This window comes from Euprymna scolopes, chromosome 19 (genome assembly GCF_053919585.1).
Source record: "Euprymna scolopes isolate OS-2025 chromosome 19, ASM5391958v1, whole genome shotgun sequence".
Classification (NCBI taxonomy): domain Eukaryota; kingdom Metazoa; phylum Mollusca; class Cephalopoda; order Sepiida; family Sepiolidae; genus Euprymna; species Euprymna scolopes.
This window is the reverse complement of record NC_136500.1, coordinates 95,060,814-95,085,813: the sequence shown is the minus strand read 5'-3', so window position 1 is coordinate 95,085,813 and position 25,000 is coordinate 95,060,814. Positions and strand designations below refer to the sequence as shown.

Sequence of the window (25,000 nt, the reverse complement as noted above, 5' to 3'; positions counted from 1 at the left end):
TCTACAAATGCAAAAACGTATATTGAAATTGATGTCCAAGTGTGAAGATGTATTTAGACATTAAAACAATCAATGAAGTGTGTTGAAAATTCGTCAAATTCGGAAGCCCAATGCCGTTATGTACATCCATAGATTTGGGTTAAAAATATTCAGACCGTATAGAACTATAGTTCTTTTAATGATTAGGTTGAAATCTCTCCCGGGAAAACCTTAGCGTGTATATATTATATTTTCTCAAGGATTTGTTGATTTTGTTAAAGGCTTAAGTAAATTTTTTAATCTAAAGGCTTGGATGAAAAGTTTGGTTTGGCGTTTATATTGCGAGCTGTACATTTTCACGCGAAATTTCTTCAATGGCTCAATCTCAAATATTGAGCAATTTTGTCTAGATATATTAATAAATACTAGCAATGGTCACCCGGCGTTGCCCGGTCGTAAAATACGTTTAAACATGATAAATTAATTCATGCAGATTTCGTATATATTATTATAAGGTCAATTCTCTTTCAATTATTACGTATTATATTATATCCAATATATAGTAGTAATTTAAAAAGTTAAAATAACACAAAAAAACTTATAGCGCTCCAACCTGAGCCGATACCGTTTAGGCTAACTAAAAATGAAACAAACTTAACGTATAAATGTATGTATTCGCACATACGTGTAAGAGAACTTTAAGTCAACTTATGGCTGCCAAGTTCCAATTTCTTTACTTTGTTGGCCCCTTAACAGCTATTTTTTACCAGCTTAAAATCCATAAAAAACGGTCCGCAAGAAATACAATCATCTGACCCGCCTTGCATCGCTCTGCAACTTTCGTTTCGGGAGAGATGTAGCTTGAAAAATAGAGACAGACAGACAGACAAACAGACAGACATAGTGAATTGTATAAATTGTTAGATTAGTATTAATATTTATAATTCTATTTTTAAATTAAAATTAAATTTTTTAAATATAAATCTACACACACACACACACACACACACACACACACACACACACACACATATATTTGCGATTTTTTCCAAGGAATTCTACCTTTTGGATCATTTTGGACAATTTGGAGCTTACCTGTTGGATTGGAAATTTTTAATTCGACCGTGTTTGGATTTTACCATTCTTGGATTTTTTACCCTTCACTGGACTATCCATTCTTGTGAAATCTTTTTATCATTTTTCTTTTACCTCCTATTCCCCTTACCTCACCCTTTTTTTAACCAAGTAAGATCTGTGACTTACTTGTAGTTTCATTAAATACTTTTACATGCAAAATCCGATCCCGCATTTTGCTAATTCCTGCCCTCTGATGTGAAGGAGAGTATTTCTTCGAAACTCCGCGGATTAAGGTCTATCCACTTATCTTGTGCTTCCTTTTTAAAATTAAATATGTTTCTAACTCTTTTTCAAGATGTCTTTCCACATGTTTTATTAATCATTTGTTCATATTATAAGCTCTATTTCCTTTTCGGTTTTATTGAGCTTTTACATCTGGTTGAGATTACTTTACTTGTAAATATTAACTCTTTAATATTTATAATATATTTTAAGTTTACTATTTTGATTACCTTGGTAAACTTATTGTAAGTTATATATATATATATATATATATATATATATATATATATATATGTAATATTTATGTGAGCTATCTTTTTGAAAAAACAGAAAACAAATTTCTTCATAAAAATCAAGCCCAACTGCTAAAGTAAAATTGTACGAGGAATGCTTGTATGAATTTATTATTATTTTAATATCATCTGCGATCTTCGAGCTAAAACAGCAAAAGCAACAAAAAGCAACACTTAAATGATTAACATAATTTTCATTTTATTTACAATTTTAAATGTGAAAATAATTGAAATCCGAAAACAAGAATGAAAATGATAATATACAATTCGTATATGTAGCAAAAGTATCTGCCTGGCGATGCCAACGGGCATTTCGTATATAAAATATTATTACTTTACTAAATCAAAGAAAAATTTTGAGCTAAATGCAAACACACAACAAAAAAGGTTTTAATTTATAAAAAAAATTAAGAATGTGGAATAAAAAATAATTGTTTAAAACATTTGGTTAAACAATATTAAATATAAAGCAGGAAACGTCATCTTCTATTAGCGAAAAAATAATCAACAATTAATATTAATAAAAAACCCCAGTAAATAAAGAAGAAAAAAAATTAAATAAATAATTTAGTAGTTAAAACAAAACAAATAATATTAAAGCGTAGATAAAATAAATTAATATGGGTAGATAACTCTCATCACTTCCGGTGTTATGATGATTGATACCAACAACACACATTTCAAGATGAGTTAAACTGGTCACTGCAGAAAAGTCTATAGTATTAGAGAGAGAGAGAGAGAGAGAGAGAGAGAGAGAGAGAGAGAGAGAGAGAGAGAGGGGGGAGAATCTGTGTGTATGTAGGGAGAAAGAGAGTGGGGAAATAGATTATATAATATATATATATATATATATATATATATACATATATATATATATATGAGAGAGAGAGAGAGAGAGAGAGAGAGAGAGAGAGAGAGAGAGAGAGAGTAGGTTATGAAAATAAATTCTAGCCTAGAAGTCCCTACAAGGTTGAAATGTGGAAAATTGTTTGTAGCTCAATTGCCATATATTTGTATAACTTATTACTTAGTTTTACTCACGTACTGAGGACTGTTGAAGTAAATACATAAAATTGATACGTAATATATATTTGTATGCACACACATACGCACACAAACACACACACACACACACACACGCACACACACGCACACACTTTTAAATCATCTTTTTTTTTATTATAAATTATTTTAAGAAATCTTTTATTTGTCTTACCACGACAACAGCTACGGATGGCAGTGATTGCTGAGAATGCAGCGAATGAAGTTCCTATTCGTCGCGGTTACCACCTGACGAAGGCCAGAGGAATAGTTGGCCGAAACATTGTGAAACAACAACCAATAAAAAGATGAGGATAATAGTCCGTAATACATAAATTAATAGAAATAATACTCATCTCAATAATGAATTCCAATCCAAATAATTTTGGAATGTAAAAAAAACAAACAAAAAAAAAAAAAACATTGACAATAATATCAGAGAGAATTTGTGGATTTTGTTTCGTACGGTTCATACGAAAACTTTTTCTATGGTTAAAAATATGTTTCGTTTCTTATTAAAATAGATTAACTATGAAGCTTCATTTAACTTATTTCGTCATATTTTTGGGTTACTCCACATCGAAGAATTACCAGTTTATTTTTACTTGTATTGCAGTCACCGCGTTTTCTATTAGCGTATGAGGGACATCACAGAATTTCATCATCAGTATTATTATTATTATTATTATTATTATTATTATTATTATTATTATTATTATTATTATTTCATATTTGATTTCGATTCAAAGTCATTTTATGTCATTTCATACTACCTATTTCAAACAGTTCATTATATATTGAATACTGGTTATTACAATAATAATAATAATAATAATAATAATAATAATAATAATAATAATGATAATAATTAATATATACTTATATCTCTTAGCAAGGACCATATATATATATATATATATATATATATATATATATATATATATATATATATATATATATATCCTTGCTAATGGAGTCAGAGATAGTTCGTTTCCGTGTTCGAATTTCCCGACCGGCGATGATCGGGACACCCTGAACTGATGATTGCTGAAAGGATGAAACACTAGTGTCTGTAGGTATTTAATAATTCTTATAGCAAATAATTATATATATATAACTATCGGGACACCGTGGAAATTCTACTTTCGTTTTGCATCAGCTTGTTTAATTGCTGTGCATGATAAAATTCCCTTCGAAATAAAAACATCTGTCCAAATTAATACAATTAAGAAAAATACCGTTAAGTATGCGTGTAAGAATATTTGTTATTGTCAACTGAATATTTTTTAAATTAAATTCTTTAAAAATAAATGAAACGATCAAATACATATTCTTTGTTTAATTATTCCGATTTGTAAAAATTAAATTCGTTTTAAAACCATAAATAGTCTGTTTTCTTACAGCGAAAATAATTGTTAGGTAAATATTATGTAAGGAGTGTCACTATTTGTATTTATTAATTTAAAATCATACTGTTCTAATAGATGTGACGGTATAATGTGAATTCATTTTAAAATGCCGATCAGACATCAGACAATTCACGAATCACGATCGTTGATAATTGTGCGATCTCATTTCGTTAATGTGTGTGAAAAGGTGAGTATTTGCCCACGAATATAGTGACATAATATGGAGATAAGTACTCACCTAACAGGTCCCGAATAGTCTAGCGACTTTAAGAATGGTGGCCTGTGTTAGCAGTCATAGAGTTTATGATATATAATAACTTGTGATGTATAAGTTGTGATGTATCATGATTGATCACAATATGAAAAAGGTAAACAGACACAGGTCTTTACAGCATCCTTCATGTTCATCACTTGTGAAACTAAAAATGTCAGAGTTGACTTTAGATTTTATGAAGCATCAAACGATATAACATCTTTCAAGCTTATTTTTAAAATTAAAAAAAAACAACTTTATTTTTATAATTTCATAAATATATTTCTTATAAAATTTCAAATAAAATAAACAACTTTTAATTTTACAATTTTGTTAATAAAAGTGCAAATAAAGACTAATTGTGTTAATTTTATTAGTTTTATTGTATACTTTTCAATAGTGTCCTTTTCCTTATATTTTCTTATATTTCAACAAACTGCCTCATAATAGAACCTACTGAAGAACAATAAAAATGAATTAACTGATTTGCCATATCACCACTTCCGGTAGCGCTCCGCAGAAAATTAGGAAGTACGTTAGCTGATTATAACCGGAATATAACATTTTCCTTTATATGTTTCGTTTGGCGTAACCTTAAATATTCTCCAAATAATAATAACTGCTAAAAACCTAGCCAGATATAAAATCAATGCTCCATTGCATACATTTTTCAAAACCTCCAACCTTAAAAATGTCTAGCTTACATTTCATAGTCAAAAAAGTTCAATCTAACACGTCGATTCGCCAAAATCTTAGAACATCATATACGTAGAAAACGACATTGAAAATTCTATTTTTCGAAACATTATATTATATCTTAACAGCTAGAACACCTTATTATTTTGTTTCTTACTGGAGACGGATTATATGGCAGTTTTCTCATATCCGGAGTTTCGTATTCTGTTGACCGGGAATAATTCTCACTCTTCATTTCTCCACATTCTTTTCTCAATCGTTCTCTAGCTGTTTCCACCTGACTCTCTCTTACTTCGACACTCCACACACATATATAATACTTTTCTTTGCAATGATTAATAATAATTTGAATTTAGATGTTAAGAATTATATAATATTACCGCTACTAGCACCATTAAACTAATATCATGCAAATAGTAGTAATTTTATTGAATGTAAAAAAAAAAAAAAATACAGTCAAAGTATTTATACACTTTAAAAAGAAACAAAAATGACAAAAATACTTTATAATAACTAGTATACATGTATAAGAAAATGTAAATTATTGGCGTTAGTAAACTTTATTTAAAAAAGATTTTGGACACTCCACTCTCCAATGTCAAATGATGTATTTTAAAATTAAAATATGAATATATATATATATATATATATATATATATATATATATATATATATATATACATATGTGTGTGTGTGTATATATATGTGTGTATATGTATATATATATATGTATGTATATATATGTGTGTATATATGTATATATATATATATGTGTGTGTGTGTGTGTGTGTGTGTGTGTGTATATATATAATAAAAAGATAGCCCTAGCTATTTTATGTTTTGCTTCAACTGTCTTTGGTTGATGTTTCCCTGTCTACCCGCATTAGTTATAAACATTATTTTAAAAAGCATTCAATTTTATTATAAATAGTTCACATATGCTATGTGTGTTTTAATAAATAACACTCGCTGAAAGTATTTCGACTTTAGTATAGGATGACCACAAAACCTTTAAAGTTTTTTTTTATTTAGTTGATAAGAAATAAATACAATTTATTATTTTGATTAAAAAATGGAAGGGTTTTTGATTGTCTTCAATCTTCAGCTATGATTTATAATAAATGATTTTTTCTCTTCAGTTTTTAAAAATCTTGAATTTAGTCTCACATAAAACACTCATCAGCGAGGATGATTCTTTTCTTTCAACCAACTTCACGTGCGTCTTGTTTAACTTGGGAATCTTTATATAAAACTCAGCAATCTTCACGGAAGTTCGGACCAAACCCTTTATTTAATCCATGGCTGACCGGGTAAAAATCTCTTAAGATATTCGTAATTGTATTCTTAATATCGTCCGTACTGAATATTGAACTTTCAATCTCCACAAGATTATCACTGAGAAATTATTATACTTAGTACTCATATCCGTTATACTACAGGTCCTTACGTTAATTAAATGTAGGGCTCTATTCGAAATTCCTTAGAAATTCTTGGATTCAACATATATATGCATCTGCAGAAGATTGGAAGTTACATCGACCGAAATATTATGAAAATAACAATCCGAATAATGCAACTAATACAAATATTAGGATTGTAATCTTAAGAATTATATTTACTTCTGTTATGTATACGTTGTTGATTACAATTTAACATTTTTGAAACGTGTGTATTCTATGTTTCTGAAGTTTTGACATTAAGTATTCGTATTGTTTGGATTCTTCAAACTACTGCTCTCATCTTAAGTGTTATTTTCACAACGTTAACATAATTTAAATTTTACAAAAACCGTAAAACAGAGCATTCTATGCAAATTTTACCTAACTTAGTGTGTTAATGTTATTTTTTAAAGTAAAAATAATATTTACGTTTGGATAGAAATTCCTAAACTCATTTCACACTAAATAATTTAGGTGGCTGGAATAGGGATCTCATTGAATCTTTAATTTCCTGAATAGTAAGAAGATGATCCACAATAGTCGATTTGCTGCTAATATCCAATTTCCGATTTGAGAGGAAAACGACTACGTGTGGTTAATTTAAATTAAATATCAATCACAAGTGATGGCTGACGGAAAGATGCTACCTCTGCTCCTACCTCGTGGATAAAATAAAATCTTTTCGAAATTTCAATTCTTGAGTTCGACACGATACACCTAAAGAAGGTCGGAAGCTACATCGACCGAAAGGTAAAAATAACTCCCAAGATCAGAGAAGTAGTCCGAAGAACCCAAATAATGCGTATGTTCATTTGAAAACAATTTTACTAACAAACATAATCTTCCTGAAGAGTACATACATTTTTAGTTGAGTAAAAATAGTAATTCAGACTTAGTTAAAATTCGAGATAAATGTTTCATAACATATTTTAATTTTATTCGAGAAATAAAATAAATCTACTGACCGGAAGTAATTGTTATTGAAATTGTCGTTTGAGAAGACGACGCGACAAAAATGATATGCGTTTAATAAATTTTAACGTTTTTTTTTTTTTTAGTTTATTAGCTTTAAATTAATATTAAATTAAAGTGAACTGTCCTGTAAAATAGCCGCAAATTTTTTATCTTTTTTTGTACATGTCAGAAATTTAATTGTAATGTTAGTCTTAATTTAAAATATAGTTGAATCTTTTCTAAATATAAATTTAGGTATATGTTCTATGCACACGATCTAGTCTGAAATAATTAATAGATCATTATAAATTATCGAATATATATATATTTAGGTAACACGGGGAGTGATATTGACTCATTATTATTTTTTTCTCTAAACTTTACCATTTAAGAGGTGTGCCCACGTTTCTCTCTTTCTGAGAGAGAGAGAGAGAGAGAGAGAGAGAGAGAGAGAGAGAGAGAGAGAGAGAGAGAGAGATATTATATTTCCATCCATCCCAAACAAGACAACACCGACACTAAAACGTTAGGAGCTACTGTAAATTAAAGACCAGATTTATAGGGGCATCTTAAGTATGAAACGTGATGCTTATTCATATTACAGCAATGCAAGTTGGTGCATTGAAGAAGCAGGTAGATAATTCCAGAGCCAGTTAATTCTAGGAAAGAAGTTATTAGAGTAGAAAGCCTTCCGACGTCAACGAACCTGTACAATGAAAGGGTGTGATTGTTCTGTATTTCGGATTTAAGAATATTTACGTTAAGGAGGGGGTACAAGTGCAGCATCGTTCTATCTAAGTACTTATAAAACGAGCACAGGGATGCACAACACTACGGCGATGGGACAGCGACAATATTTATACGAATAAGATTAACTCTTAAACTAATGAATCATTTATTATGAATTATGGAATATATATATATATATATATATATATATATATATATATATATATATATATATATATATATTATTTTTACCATTTAAGAGATGTGCCGTTCCAAATCACCTCACCTTAACAACTAATTCTATATATATTTTTATACTCACCCAGAAATGGGTATTTTTAGTTGATTAAAATTGTTAAAATAAAATTCAAAAATTAAAAGTAAAGTGGAAATTTAAACTTAAGTAGAAATATAAGACGCGCATTTCTTATAAATGTTTTTCATATCTTTGAATTATCACCGATTAATGCTCCAACTTTTCTGGTAATACATTACTTTTAAGACAAAATTTTCAAATTTTGGGAGGATCGAAGTGATAATTTGTTATGTAAATATGACGTTAAATTACCACCTGGAAATGTAAAAGGAATGTTTTATTTTACTGTTCATCAGCATATTTCTTATTTAACTTCTATTATGTTGGATGAAATTATGTAAAGTGTTGGCATTTATCCAATAAATTTATTAAATTAAACTTCCAAAGATAGTTGAAATTATGCACACTAAAAATTAAATAACAAAGAAGTACTAATAAAAATGGGAAAATGTCCAACGTCAATAGCATTTCAGGAATGTGACAACAAACATTAAATAATAATTAAAAAAAAGATGAAAAGAAAAATGAGAAAACAAATAAAATTATTATTTTCGAAACCAACATGTAAGTATCAGGTAGTTTCATTGGGTGCCCTGCTGACTTGGCAGGCCCAGAGAAGGCTCGAGACGTTTCTACGAATAATGACGATGGGAAGACTCTCATAATACCAAGTTAATTCACGTTGGACTTCAGTGTGGCTCATCATTAACAGTTCCAGGATATTGAGGAAGTTTCCACGGCGATTGGTTGTTGCACAAATCTGTCGAGAAAGCCGGCATATTTTGATTGATTGCGGTTATTTATTTGCTCTTTAAGTGTCATTATTTATTTCCTACAATTTTCATATATTTGCAAATCAATTTAATAAAGATGGTAAACATTAAAAAAAAAACAACTTTAGTTGCGCTTAAACTGTGTTTAAAGCTGATCGGATAGGGTTTATGATTTTCATAAAATTAATAGAGAAAACTGATTTTCGCCTTAAAAACAGCAACGGTTTTATTTCTGGAATTGGCTTTAATTTTTATCCGCTAAATGCATGCTTAGTTGATGCCAAACCGTAAAAAAGTATGAATTTACACACTTGCAGAACGGATTGGGTATATCTTACCATTCTGACTTTCATGATTTAAATTGCTAGAATTCTGAAGAATTAATTTTCTTTCATTTTAGTGATAAAAATTTATAACAATCACGTATTTCATAATACTGATTGTTCTATGAAAATTATTACAGATTAGCGGGATCTGTAACAATTTCACGATGATTACTATATAAAACGGTATAATTAATTGATAATAATAACATTCCTTTGTTTTATTTAGTATTGATTTAAAAAAAATAATAAATGCCTGTTATGGTCAATTCTGCTAAGGAAAATACTTTTCTTATTTTATAAAAATAAATGTCGCAGTCAACCAAATGTTCTTTAAATTACTAAAACAAATATGTTCATTCTTTATTCATTGAAAATTGTATCAATTTAATTATTTAAAACAAGAAATAATTTTTCGTCAAGTATTATTCAAGCAAATTAAACGAATGTCAATTTTAGAACTGTATTTATTTAAAATTATACTCTTTTAGCCGCCGGGCGACATAATTTGATTTAGGAACAATTCATTTTAAAATGAGTAAAGTCGGATTTCTTTTTTTAATCTTAGCGACATTAGATACATCGCTAACCACCATCTATACTAATTAAACGATTTCATTTTTGATCCCCTACAAAAGGAGGGTGGACCTGTAAATTCACTCTTGACCGTTCGTCTGTTCACACTTTTCTCAATAACTACATCTTGGAATTTTGCACAAACATTAAACATGATAGGAGTAAAAAAGTAACAGAACGGATTTTCCGGGAAAACCCTAGGGGTGCCTTTCGGATTAAAATGGCTAAAATTGACACTTTTGTGCTTAAAAAATGATGCCTTGGATGTTTATAATTATATATATATATATATATATATATATATATATATATATATATATATATATATATATATATATATATATAATTTTTTATATAATCTTGCTTGTTTATACTTCGCGATAACTCTTGGGTGTTCCCCAGGGGCTCTTTTAGGGCTAATAAAAAAACTCCATTTTTGTGACTATTTTACCATATTTGTCCAAAATTTTCTGTGTATTTCTTTTTAGCAGTGTTGCATGGTGCTGAACTCAAATATAAATATGTTAATGCTTTGGGGACTTTTGGAGCTAAATGGGGGGATGACGAAATCATTTCTCTTTTTTTTTTGCATGGTGCAGAACTCAAATTTACATATGTTAAGGCCTAAAACTGCACCGTTTGTTCATTTTCACCAGGATTTGACGTCCTCTATGGTCGTTTGGGGCTAAATCAGGGGGGGATGCTGAACTTAGTCGTTTTTTATGCCTCCTTCACTGCGCACTCACGAGGGACCATGCACACTTCATTTGTTTTATCAGGTGTAAAATACATACATAAAATTATTGGTCGCCTTAGTGTATTAAAATACATATATATTTTTTCATCAACTTTGTGGAATAGCAAAAGTTTTTATTAGATATTTTTTCATTTTCATTATCATTATATATCGATTTATTTTTTAAAACACACATTTAAATAAGTAAAAAAATGAAATGCTTTTTAGTAAATTATCTTTCAGTTTTATAAAATTTATTTCAAATTTATTTAACACGAAAAAATCGCAGCGTTTCGTGAGTCTTTATTATTTAAATATTTATTTTACAAGAAGAATACACATTATTTTTGTACATAAATACATATTTATATGTAAATATGTAATATAAATTATAGCAGAAAAATACTATTTAAAATTGTGAGCAGTATCATCTAGAGAAAAAGGTCTTTGAAAGTAATTAAGGTTTAAAATAATTATAGTAATTATATATATATATAAGATTCGATAGTCTAATGCTTCTCGTCTGATGAGTATTAGTCAAAGGAAGCTTACGTTACACGTTTATGAAAACTGATCAGTTTAGTTGTCAAAATTCTAACGACACTCTTCTGATGAAGTTTAGTTTAAAATCATCTACTAAAGTTAAGCTACTATTCTGGCATTCTGATACTAATCTTTAGGTGGATTTTTGTTAAAAGAATATTTTCAAATTTACTAAAATTGACTGGATTTAATGGGATAGTTTTATATGTTAAAGAAAATGCTTTGCTGAATATAGGAGATTCTTCAGAAAAAATGAACTAAAATTGACCTACGTTTATTAGCCATTTTTATTATGTGAGGGCAATCCTCTGGTGAAAACAATGATAAAAGAAGCATTTTCGTAGATCACATACGTATTAATCAGCTTTTAATATGTGGAAATTCTAACGACATTCTCTTCTGATAAATATTTGTCATGTAAATATCTTCTTATGCCACAAATTTACAAATGTTAATCTGTTTCTATTAGTTGTTTTGATATTCTACCGGTACTCTATTGGTAAATATTAGATAAAATATATTTCTTAGTTCATTAGTTCATTAAACTGTTCTTGTAAGCTCTTTAATATTCCAAAGACGATGAATATGAAATAATTTTTTCTTCGGTAAAAATTACTAAAATTAACTAACTTTTAACAGTTATTTGGATTGCGAGAAATATCTTCTTATAAGAAAAACTTGCCAAAGTTTATATGTATTTTAACATTTACTTTGTCAACATAAGTATTTTAACATTTTAACGACACTACTCAGATGAATGTGTGAAGAAATATATTCTTATCAGAAAAAATTCATAAAGTTTATAAGTTTTTAACATTTATTTTTTAAACATAATATTTTTAACATTTATTTTTTAAACATAATATTTTTTAACATTTATTTTTTTAAACATAATATTTTTTAACATTTATTTTTTAAACATAATATTTTTTAACATTTATTTTTTAAACATAATATTTTTAACATTTATTTTTTTAAACAATATTTTTTAACATTTATTTTTTAAACATAATATTTTTTAACATTTATTCTTTAAACATAATATTTTTTAACATTTATTTTTTTAAATATAATATTTTTTAACATTTATTTTTTAAACATAATATTTTTTAACATTTATTCTTTAAACATAATATATTTTAACATTTATTTTTTTAAACAATATTTTTTAACATTTATTTTTTAAACATAATATTTTTTAACATTTATTCTTTAAACATAATATTTTTTAACATTTATTTTTTTAAATATAATATTTTTTAACATTTATTTTTTAAACATAATATTTTTAACATTTATTTTCTAAACATAATATTTTTTAACATTTATTTTCTAAACATATTATTCCAACATTCTAACGATACTCTTCTCATGATTAATAATTTACAGAAGATTTTCGAAAAAGACAAATCTATCAAAATTAACTCTTATTTTGGCATTCAAACGACGCTACTCTTAGGAGAAAAAAATCCTGAAATTCATTATTTTTTGTGAGTTATGTTGACATCCTAATGACACTGTCCTGGCAATCTTAATAAAAAAATTGTAGTAGAAAATTTTATACTAATTAATCAGTTTGTATTAGCTTCAATGGCATTCTGATGAATACCCCCTCCCCGATGAATGTTGAGTAAAAAAATGTCTAAGGAGACAAATTATTCAAATAACTGGTATGTGTCTTGTAAATTTATTTGGCATCCTCACGCCACTGCCTTAGTGAATTTTAGTTAAAAGAAGATTTTTAAAAGAAATTTTTTGTTTAAATTGACCCTGCTTTATTTAGCAATACAAAAACATTTCTTTATCCATTAACAATTGTTTTACTCATCATTAAAATATTTAGCCATTAAAATTTTCTTAGCCATTAAAAATATTTTTGTCATTAAAAAAATTTAGATTTGCAAATAAATTTTATTTATACAAAAAATGTATATGTTATTAACAGGTGCTCGAATAAAGGTGGGAGAGGGGAAAATTACCTCTTAACTCGATTGGAACGTCATGTTCTTTTGTTTTGTTCTAAGACGTTTTGTGCTTTCTTTATATTTACAGTTTCGCTCTGTTTCGTTTTTAGTTTGTTTAAACCGAATTGTTTATACTCATATCGCTGGAGAAAAAATGTTACCCATGCACATAAAATGGATGCCCCGAATATGATATTCGATGTGACGTTTTCTAATAAAAAAAAAAAACAGAAACAAAAACAAAACAAAAATATTAAAGAAAAAAATACTGAAGAAAAACGATATAACTACATACAATGAGAGATTGTTTAAATTTATTCGTTTTTATATCTACTACATGTCTATCCTTCATTATTCAATGAGTATCTATCTATCTATCTATCTATCTATCTATCTATCTATCTATCTATCTATTGGTAATCTTGCCGTATAGTTAACCGCCGAAGAATTGAAAATCAAAACAAAACAAACAAAAAATAAATGTAACCATACGCATTAAAATTAATCTGTCTATGTCATGAGTTCACGGTGTTCCTGTTAAAATATGAAGAAATTACCATCTCCTACATAAAAAATAATATGAAATATAAAATAAATAAAAAAATAGATATATAAATATAAATAATAATATAACATTAATATTATAACATATCATAATATAAAATATATTATATAAAACTAAATATATATAATGATATAAAACTTATACTATTAAAATACATTACATTACACTTAGAAAATAAAAAGATTTCTGGAGAGAGTTACAAATAGATCATAAACGTGTTCTATTTTCGAGGGCTCTAGAAGGTTCCAAAGTCGAGGTGTTCTATTTGTGGAAATTCTAGAAGGTTCCACTTTACATGACTATAAATAGACGCTAATAGCGTCATAACTTCAGTTAATAAATCCGTTCTGAGTAGGAACGCTAAGTTGGGGTGACCTTTCAACTATCAACTGATCAAAGTAAAAATATATTATATTTTTCAAATTCTATTATTATTTTGCGACAAAAGCCAGGAACAATAAACTTGAGTTATCTTCCCTACATCTTTTTTGTAAATATTTGTTTTTATTTATTTATCTGTTCAATAAATTCCCTTGTTCTTTCTTAAACTCCTTTTTTCAGTTTTTTTTTCCGATATATGTTGTGTATCCCTAGACATTTATCTTGCACGTAACAGTCTATCGTCCTGTATACTTTAAAAATTCTTAATATGTATTCAATTCTTAAATTATTTAAAAATTATATTTATATTAAAATCTGTTTTATAAATAAATGTCTACCTCTCGCTATGTTGTTGAATGAGGGAGGGGGGTTTAATTTCTTCAAAATAGTCAAATTATTACTTACCCCACCAATAACTCTAAGTTCGAAACCTTGGAATGTTAGTGGGGGATGCCCTTTTCTCTTCCCTGCAACCTCTTTCCCACAGAAGAGACGTTGCGAGCCTGACTCTGCTTTATCGTTATTTCCATGGCAAGTGCTCATCTGAGTTCCAATCTATGCTCTCCCCTCTCCAAACTTTCACGAAAAACACCCGTCTAGCTAAAACTACTATCAATAATTTCCCCCACTCTTTATCTGTGCCTAAACCGTAACGTAGATTTCATGAACAATGCTTCTTTCTTAGAACTGCACGCCTGTGGAACTCTCTTCCGATTGCCTGCTTTCCAGCTGACTATAATTTGGTTGTCTTCAAGTCCAACGTAAACAAATTCTTGATTAACCGTCGCATTAAATAATCCAATTTACTTACTACTTTATTATCCTATCGACTACTGTACACTCAATAACCCTTATCTCGAGTGGCCTCCGGGCCTTGATAAGTGGTGACCCCCTTTGTAAAAAAACAAAACAAAAAAACATTAAAAGTATTCAGCTCGGTAAAAAATTAAATTTTGATAACTTTTGTGAAAGTTATTAGTTGCGTTTTTTTTAAAATTTATTTCTCGGATGTTAATTAAATTATTATGAAATTATTTAATTATTTTAATAATGTCCATGTTTATCAATCTGCTCCTTTAATACAAATTTGGCACTATTGTTTAATAATTTCTCTGCACTCTCTTCATACTGCGAAACGAATCTAAAGTTATTTAAAAACTCTATCAATCTATTTATCTTTCTATTTAATAGAATTAAATATAACTCATGAGGACACCCTTGAACTCGAGTAAATCATTTTAATCAGGAAAACGTGAGTTTGGAGAACTAGTTAAATTAAAAAAAATGAACACACAATCTCAAATTAGCTTATTCTATTCACTGTATCTCCTCTTCATTACACCACTTTCTCATTTTCTTGCTCCCCTCTCCAGCTATATGTTAAATAGTATTACTATTGTGAGGATATTTTCTTTTATTTATAGTTGTGTAGTCCAATTTTGGCTTCTCTAGTAATTATATTGCTTTAAACTAACTGTAAATAAACGGAGAAGGAGAAGAGAAGAGGAGTGAGAGAGAAAAAGAGAGAGGGAATTGGAGGTCATTGACAAAATATAAAACAGGCGCGACGGTTGCAATAAGAGAGGGCGAGAGTTATTGACAGTAACTTACTAAGAGGTTGGCAACTTAATGAGTTAATTGTCAATTACACCTGGATTAGAACAATCAAAACGGATTATTTTTCAACCATAGCTCCACCTCAAAAGCAAAGTATATTTTTGGGTGTATTTAATAAAAATTTATTATTATCATTATTATTATTATTATTATTATTATTATTATTATTATTATTATTATTATTATTATTATTGTTATTATTATTATTATTGTTATTATTGTTGTTACAACAACAACAACAACAACTAGCGGGACCTGTGAAAATTCCACAGGGGACTGATTCATATGTAAACTATTGATATTGACATTCTGTAAGTATTCAGTGTAAATGGAGACGCTCTGATATTATTGTACCTATTTACTATGCCTCCCCACGGGACAGAGTTAGACACCAGGGTCGTTTTTTTAACGTGGAGAAAATATTATTGTAGCTATTTTGTTAAATCCTCAAAATTATTTATCCAAGCTAGCAGTGACGCCCGGCGTAGCCAGGTCATAAAATACGCTTAAATATGATATTTTAATTCTTGAAGATTCCGTATATATTATTAAATCGATTTTTATATATTATAAAGTTGCGATTTCAGAAATATAAAATATATCTATATGACTTGTGTTCATCAGCTCCATTTAGAACCGAATCCCAAACTTATGTAGAATTCTTGATAACATTATTAATAAAAAATAGGTTACTAAAGTGCCATAAGCTAAAATCGAAGCCTAAACTAATATTTATAAAAAAATTCTTATTAAAATTATTTAAAAAAAAATTATTTGATTAGCTATAATCGAAACCGAAACCAAAACTTATGAAGAATTCTTGGTAAAATTATTTATTACAAAAAATGGAAATACATAACAATTAAACGACCTGGATGTAAGCGTGACAAAGACAATAACCCACACGCTATCGTATTAATATATAGATGATGATGATGATGATAATTATTTATTTATTTAGATATCTACCTATTTATATTACGCGACGAGTCTATTTTGATATCATTCGTAAATTATAAAATTGTGACATAACTTCTCGTATAACAAATAAGAAAAAAGAAAAACTCAACAACTTTTAGTTTAACCACGACCACCAACACAATTAGTCGTAACTTATAAGTAACTGAATGATTAAAACAGAATTTTTAAAACCACAATTCAATAAACGAACGAAGGAAGGCCTTAGCATTTTGAGTTATTAAATAATAAAAAAATGACTTCCGGAAACAATCGTCGATGAACTCATATTTAGTATATTAAACGTGCTCATTATCTATCTATCTATCTATCTATCTATCTATCTATCTATCTTTTAGTGTTCATACATATGAACACTAAAGAAAGTAATACTGGTAAAATCATTTATGACGTCAGTAAGAGATGACGTCACAAAGGGATGATGTAATTCACTTAAATAAACCAAGAAATTCTCCATAGGGTTATTAATGACGTCACAATGAGATTATATTAAATAGTTTAATTATATATATATACTTATATATATAGATATAGATATATACATAAATATATATATATAGATATATGATATATATGATAGATATATAGATATATAGATATATGATAGATGTATGATATATATATATATATGATATAGATATATGATATAGATATAGATATATGATATATATATATGATATATATATATGTAATATATATATGATATATATATATCTATATATATATGATATATATACATATATATATATGATATATATATGTTTATATAATATATATATATATATATATATATATATATATATATATATATATATGAAATATTTGTAAGTAAATTCAGTAAATTAAAATATTTACAACAAATTTATTATTCAACAATAAATACAAAATTAAATGATTTTTCCTTCCCTCATGTATTTTCAATAAATAGCTCATCTCATTATAGGAAATATTTTTAGCAAAATAATGTTTATAGACAGTCATTAATTTCGCTATCTTAGCACATATTAATAAGTTGAAAATCTAAAAAACTTGCACGAGATAATAAATTTGTACAAGTATTTTTCCAAATTTTCATTACTCTATCTTTTATATTGAATTTTTGGTCTGATTGGGATTGTCTTATAAATATTGACACTAATATTATATGGACTTTAACATATAATATTATACATTAATATATATATATATATATATATATATATATATATATATATATATATATATATATATATATAATACAGTATTATGCAAGTTGTAATCTAAAAATAATTTCAAAATTATATATATATATATATATATATATATATATATATATAACAGAAATTTAAAATACTAAATAATAGATATGTATATATATATATATATATATATATATATATATATATATATGTTTGTGCGTATATATTTCGTAACATTGATGCCACAGGTTTAATAATCTGGGACCTATTCACCTCAGTATTCTGAAATATATATATATATATATATATATATATATATATATATATATATATATATATATATATATATATATATACAACTTTTATAAAATTGGGGTTTTTGTGTATTAATATTCATATTAACAATCCTTTTGTATTTATTTAAAAAATAAACAACTTCTATATTTATGGGTCGATGAATTGCATTCACAAGCAAGAGATCTAGCTGATCTGCATATTCTTTTAAACATTCATTTTAATTAATTCCCTATCAGTTTTTTTTTTCGGTTTTCTTATGCAATAATCATCTTTAGTTAACTATTACGTGTAATTTATTTATGAAGACATTTTACATGATTTATACTTGCGTAATATTTGCGTAAAACGTTTATAGTAAACACAAAACTCTTCCATACATATTTATGTATGCATATATATATTTGTTTAAAGCATACAAAACTCCTCCTAGAGTTTTTGGTCTACAGACATGAAGCTTTATATATAAGATATTTAAACCCACGCGAAACTTTATATTTGGGTTTTAACCCTCAAAATCGGCACAAAAGTATGAAAATGAAAAAAAAAAAATGAAAATTGTCAGGTGAAGGCCGAACGCCGGAATTACGAATATGCATGCATAACTTAGTAGCTATTGGTTCATTGTTTTTATTTTTAGCCTTACAGCAAACATGCATTTATAGCTCAGTCATTAACGGCAGAGGAAAAAATAAATCGTAAGCTAAGCTTTTTGGTTTCGATTCTCGATGGTGGCGCACGAGTCATTTTTTTTTTCAACTTTTTAAATCATTACTATATATTGGGTCCAATATAATATAATAATGAGTACGAAATCTGCATTAATCAAAATATTATTTTTAAGGATGGTTTAGTATATTACAAACTTCTTTTGATCTTGCTATCTTGGTATCTTTTTCTGTTTTGTCTGTCGCCGTGTACATTTAATAACGTCACAGCGGGATAACGACATACATTTAAAATGAGGTCAAAGTAAACGGCAAAATCCTTTATATCGTTTTATGACGTAATTTAGCAAAAAAAAAAAAAAAATAAAATAAAAAAATAAATTTTGTTCTGTTTTTGTCCGCAGCTTCACAAATGGATGATATATATATATATATATATATATATATATATATATATATATATATATATATATATATATATATATATATATATATACTAGCAAAAGTACCCGTCGTTGACTGGGTTCAAAAACAGCCTACAGAAAATGAACTCTGATTTACGAAAGTATGATAGGTTATGAAAAGGAAGGGTTGTAAAGAGATAGCTTCGAATTTGGGGTATCAAAACCAAAGCAAAATATGATGTAAGTAAAAATAAAATAGATAAACCCCATAATTTATTATACCATACCTTTCACACTGAAACACTTATTACAATATTCTGTGGATCTATATTAAAAAAAACTTGTTAAACTTTGTGACATTTTTCCATTCTATGGAGGTCAGGCGCGAACGACCATCCCATAATTTTATCATACCATATTTCTTCAAACAACTGAAACATAATTATCAAAGTATACTTACGCAGATAGATATGAAAAGTCTTTATTAAAGTTTGTGCCTATTTCCATTCTATGGAGGCCACGCGCGAACGCAGACCCCACAATTTTATTATATCGTACCTATTAGTATTATTATGTATATCTATATCAAAAACACTTGTAAACGTTTTTTTTTATCTCCATACTTTGTGGACAAGGCGCGTACGCAGACCCCACAATTTTAATGAATCATCATTATGCCAGATCAAACATACCCATTCCTGTTTCTCGATACATCTTCTATCATTATATGTGATCAGTTTTCTATAATAGTCAACCATATAGGAGCCTATTCGTGACCAGACACACACACAGACGTTCAGCTTTATATATATATATATATATATATATATATATATATATATATATATATATATATATTGTGTGTGTGTGTGTCTGGTAGTAGTAGTAGTAGAAGTAGGTAAATCTATGTGTCTTATTTGCTATCTTGTTTTATGTTTCTCTCTGTGCATACTGGATTACGTCACAATGAGAGATCTATGATCTATGACACCATACAGATGCCATTAATTTTATTGACGCCATGTATTTTCAAGAATATATATTTATATATATATTTCGAAAGTTTTTGCAAGGAATGAACCTTGTCCAAAAACAAATTTCCAGTTTTCCAACGCCTTTTTTGTTATTTCGTTACATTTTGTAAGCAACAGCGGAGAACCGTTTAAAATATCAAAATAAAACATTAAATGTATAAAAAAAATTTTTTTATGCTTCATACACTCCATAACCTTGAAAGCACACACACACACACACACACACACACACACACACACACACACACACATATATATGTATTGATAATAATCATTCGAAAGAAAAACTAAAGAGAAACGGATAAAGAGAGGGATAGGAAAGAATTCCCCCTTCCAAAAGTCATATATAATTGCAAAGTTTCAACTGAGTATTGGGTTACACCCCCTCCCCCGCTGAATGACACATGGATAAATATGCCTTGTCAATCCTTTTTTTCTTTATTTTCAATAAATTTCTAGTTTTGTGATGTACATGCTATTTTGTCATTCATTTTTATTTTAAATTATTACATGGAAAAAAAGCGTACAGGCGGAAACGTCTTGTTGTTTTAAAACAATTTTTCTCGTGTGTGTGTGTGTGTGTGTGTGTGTGTGTGTGTGTGTGTGTGTGTGTGTGTAACAAATACTGGCCCACCGACTGACTTGTGATCTAGTAAATATATATATATATATATATATATATATATATATATATATATAGACGAAAAATGTTTAGTCCACAACACATGCAATATTCCCCAGACTTCGATCTGTAATCAGAGTTGTAAAGTAAATTAATTTTTACTTGCGAATAGATAATTTGACATGTAGTATCTGTTCTGTTCACAGTAAGAGGAGGAGAAACTTACTGGACTTGGTAATTTTTATATTAATCCATCGAGTGCCGGGATTTAAAGCCGGATATTCTCTACATTAAAAATCGACCCTATGTCTAAGTTGGCCCTTATCGAACTAGCGGCATTAGGAAATGGCGAGAAAAGAGAGATCACCAAGTCCTATGTCAATCACTCGTTCAGCACTCTTCCTTTCTTTCAAACAATGTATCACTCAAATTCTCTCTTCCTGTCGCTCTCTATTTCTCTCTTTTCTCCACCCTCCTCCTCCTCCTCCTCCTCCTCCTCCTCTCTCTCTCTTTCTCTCTCTCTCACACACACACACACACCATATATCTTCTAACCACATTATTCTTATATATGATTTTCACAGTATTTCACAATCTATTGATTGGTAAAGACGTCTTATAAAACTCTCGCTTCTCCTTCCCCGCTCTCTTATCCTCTCACCCCAACTCTCTCTCTCTCTCTCTCTCTCTCTCTCTCTCTCTCTCTCTCACACACACACACACACATAGTTCTATCTTTTATTTTATTTTCAGCTCATTAAAAGTCAACACTCTTACTGTATCTCTCTTTTTTTTTCTGTAAACGTGGGCATGCAGTATTGTGTGCCTACCACAAAAGGGCGTTCAGACATTAATGGAAATTTCGTGGAAAAGCACAAAGCATAACTTGTTTATTCAACGGAGACACACACATTTATAAAGGCTTTAGAGAAAGAAGATTTATTTTTCATATTTAAATTATTCTACGTCAATATATATATATATATATATATATATATATATATATATATATATATATATATATATTGAGAGAGAGAGAGTGGGGGGGATAAATAACGAGTATACGATAAACGTACAAAAGAAAAATATGTAAACCTTAACAGGACATAAAAATTATCCGTCAAACCTTATCACATACACACACACACAACATGGCAACCGCACTCACGCAAACACGCTCAGGCACATGTGTGAGCGCACACACGCACACATATATATATATATACAGTTTTAGCATAGAATACTATAGTAAAGGAGTCGCACAGTAATGTCTTACATAGACACATTTACATTTTGTGGGCTTTGTCAGAAAATAAATATCCGTCACATTTATAGTTTTATGCAAGCGAGCGTGCACACACACACACACACATACATACTCCTATAAAATTATTTTTCTTTTTGTGTATTGATATTCCTATTAAAAACCGTTTTTTTTTCTTCTATTTATTTAAAAAAAAAACACAACTTCGTTATATATGGCCGTGGAGTTGCATTCATCTGCGAAAGATCTAGCTAATTTGCATATTCTTTTAAGCATTCATTTTAATTAATTTCCTATTAGTTTTTTTCGGTTTTCTTTTGGGTGATCATCTTTAGGTAACTATTATGTGTAATTATATTCATGCAGATATTCTACATGGTTTATACTTGCGTAATATTTGCGTAAAAAGAGTATAGTAAACACAAACCTCTTTCTATATATATATATGTATGCGCATATATTTTTGTTTAAAAGTTTTGCCTACAAAACTCCTCGTAGAGTTTATGGTTTACAGACATGAAACTTGATATATAGGTTATTGGAACCCATGCGAAACTTTATATTTAGGGTTTAGCCGGAGAAAATCGGTGCAAAATTATGAAAATTAAAAAAATTAAATTTGCCTGATGAAGGTCGAACGACGGCATTATAAATATGCATGCGTAACGTAATAGGTATTGGTTCATGTTTTAATTTTTAGCCTTATAGCAAATATGCCTTCATAGCTCAGGCATCAACGCCAAAGGAAAAAATAAATCGTAAACTAAATGTTTTGGTTTCGATTCTTGATGGTGGCGCATGAGTCACTTTTTAAAAACTCCGGAGAATAGTTTCATATTTAGAAATACTTTTTGGTAAATGGAAGACTATTTTTTTTATTTTTTCAAATGTGAAGAAATTCCTTATTTTCAGAAAGAAACTTAAATAAAAAACTACATATATATATATCCATAACCTGTATGTATCTATAAATATATATATATATATATATATATATATATATATATATATATATACACACACACATATATATATATATATATATATCCATAACACACACACACACACACACACACACACACACACACACACACACACACACACACACATATATATATATATATATATATATATATATATATATATATATATATATATATATGGTAGCTTTCTTCAGTTTGGACTGACCATGGATACTCACTGTAAAGGAACCTGCGCTTGGAATTTTTGCGGCAAGAGTTGCGCAAGAACAACCTCACCTCTTCTGAGTCGGCTTGTTAAATATCAGTCGCAAGTTGAGGTTCAAGACGACTGGAAAAAAGTTCCGAGATAAGCGGAGAACGCAGGCAGCAGCGCCTAGAATTCCCAAATAGTTGCCCATCTAGCTCAAGCTCAAGGTATATATATATATATATATATATATATATATATATATATATATATATATATATATATATATATATATATGCATCACACACACAAACATACACACGTATACATATGTATAAATAGATATACACGCATACATAGACACACACATCAAATATAAACATATATATATATATATATATATATATATATATATATATATATATATATATATATATATATATTACATTCTGGTGTCACCTTGGAGTGGTGGGTGTCATACTACTAATCACACTACTAACTCTCAACTGCATATAAAATATTTTTTGTAATCCAAAGTCAACCATCGTATCTTCTGCTTCTGGCTATATGACATTATCACATAAATCTCAGTGCCACCGATAATTTTTTAAACAATCTAAATACAACATAAATACCATCATTAGTCTTGGTATAGGTCTTTGTATTTAACTACATCCTCATCAAACGGTAGAAAAAATAGCTTATTGGACTAAAATAATCCTAAATAGTACCGTTGAAAATTTTGAATGGAATCATTGCATCTTTTTTTTTTTTTTTTTTTTTGCAAGATTTTTACACGAATTTCCAACTCTTTTGAATTTTCTGTTAACAGACACACCGGCACACTTAGGTAAAACAACGTTTTATTTCATATAGTATGTACGTGTATAAATCGTATGTACGTATATAAATATATGTAAAACATATTCATGTAATATATACATATATAAATGAAACGTAGAACAATCGAGTAAAATAGTTCGTACAAAAAGGAAACGTTTAAATTTAAATAAAAAACATTTTTTGCCCTTTTCTCTAACAATTATTTATCACAGTTTCTGCCCGCTCTTTAATCTAGTAACGAAAATGTAGTATCTGTTTTAATGTAGGAGAAGAAATCATCCGAGACTCATGCGATTTTTATTGTAATGAACTATGGGAAACACATTAAAAACAGACTTTTGTGACAAGCTTTGCCCTCGTAGGGAGGCAATAAGAAGCGACTTACAATATTTATGAAAAGAATTCAAGATTATTACTTACCTCGTGAAATCTGCTATGGCGAAACCGAAAAATGCGAGTAGGGGAGCTGTGAATACTAACATTGGCCTACTCATGTAAAGAGAGTCTAGTCTTTACAACTGTGGCAGAATTAGTAGTTGCATAGGCCGCTGTGGAGACTGTTGAGAGCAGTAGCAGCCGCCGCCCGGCTTGTTGGTATG

General features: G+C 28.3%; 1 long non-coding RNA gene across 1 annotated transcript in view; it reads right to left on the bottom strand.

Moving 5' to 3' along the window:
- LOC145239847 (uncharacterized) overlaps positions 1 to 25,000 on the bottom strand; it is a 145,593-nt gene that overhangs the window by 120,580 nt on the left and 13 nt on the right. The window contains exon 1 of the long non-coding RNA XR_013862383.1: positions 24,822 to 25,000. This exon is cut by the window's right edge and continues 13 nt beyond it. This is a non-coding gene — a long non-coding RNA (uncharacterized LOC145239847). The remainder of the gene's footprint in view (positions 1 to 24,821) is intronic.